The sequence below is a fragment of the Asterias rubens genome, chromosome 5, assembly GCF_902459465.1.
Source record: "Asterias rubens chromosome 5, eAstRub1.3, whole genome shotgun sequence".
In the NCBI taxonomy this organism is placed as follows: domain Eukaryota; kingdom Metazoa; phylum Echinodermata; class Asteroidea; order Forcipulatida; family Asteriidae; genus Asterias; species Asterias rubens.
The window spans coordinates 17,883,735-17,885,112 of record NC_047066.1 but is presented as its reverse complement, the minus strand read 5'-3'; the positions used below and the strand labels follow the sequence as shown (position 1 = coordinate 17,885,112).

Here is a 1,378-nt window from a genome sequence, read left to right as displayed (position 1 = left end):
CTCATCCTTGGTGTAATTTAAATCTCGTCATTGAATTTGTATTTGAAAACCACTCTGTCAATAAATCCATACTTTGGGTTGCCTACAGGGTTATACAGGTAACCACGCCACACAACCTAAATGACAGCTAAGGTTGACTTTCGCCATAACTGTCGGCGTGGTTCACTGTGTGGACTGTACTTGGAAGATCTCTGCGCGTGCTACTTTAAACTGACTATATAAAATGACTGGCTCAACGTGTGTAGCCATGACTGCTGTTCTAATGGGTAAGTCAAGAATTTTAGAAGCTTTTCCAATATTTGTTCCATACACTATAATCTCTAGATTGTAGTTTACCATTATAGAAAAGTGCAGTTTCGTGCAAAACAGACAATCATTAATTGTGATGCTATAATATGGAGTGGGTGGACTATGGTAGCAATTTTTCACCAACCATTAGAAACCAAAAACGCAAACATGTGAGTACAACTATGTACAAGGCTCATTTGGAGAGGGGTGGTTGCTCTGAAAAGAGCAAGACTGCGTTAATCTGACACTTTCTTTCATCTGCCTGATTTGAAACACAAATTATTTGATTTTTGGGGTTGAACAAAGAATTGACTAGAGTGGGATTCGAACCAACGACCTCTGGATTAACGTGCCGGCGCTCTACCAACTGAGCTATCTAGCCCTATATTGGCGGTGTCCCTATTTTGTCAATATCTTTGTTCGGGGGTGCCAGTCAGAAGCCATACAACCGTTAACTGCCGTGTAGCCAGGGATCACACCCAAATTACGATACAACCTGGGAAGCGGCAGCTAGGGGATCACCTTAATGGGATGCGACTTTTTGTTTCAGATATCAATATAAACCACAAGGGAAACTGACTGGGTAAATTTGTAAATGATTTTTGGGGTTGAACAAAGAATTGACTAGAGTGGGATTCGAACCAACGACCTCCGGATTAACGTTCCGGCGCTCTACCAACTGAGCTATCTAGCCCTATATTGGCGGTGTCCCTATTTTGTCAATATCTTTGTTCGGGGGTGCCAGTCAGAAGCCATACAACCGTTAACTGCCGTGTAGCCAGGGATCACACCCAAATTACGATACAACCTGGGAAGCGGCAGCTAGGGGATCACCTTAAAGGGATGCGACTTTTTGTTTCAGATATCAATATAAACCACAAGGGAAACTGGGTAAATTTGTAAATGATTTTTGGGGTTGAACAAAGAATTGACTAGAGTGGGATTCGAACCAACGACCTCCGGATTAACGTGCCGGCGCTCTACCAACTGAGCTATCTACAAATTATTTGAACTAGAATTATTTGAACTAGAATTATTTGCAATTTTCCCCTTTCCAATGTTGACTATTTCATTTACAGAACGTTTTGTC

The 1,378-nt window shown here is 41.8% G+C and overlaps 1 non-coding gene across 1 annotated transcript; it reads right to left on the bottom strand.

The window, feature by feature from the left end:
• Positions 1–909: 909 nt before the first annotated feature.
• Trnan-guu lies at positions 910–982 on the bottom strand. The gene has a single exon. It is a non-coding gene; the product is annotated as a tRNA-Asn (tRNA).
• Between the last annotated feature and the right edge of the window lie 396 nt (positions 983–1,378).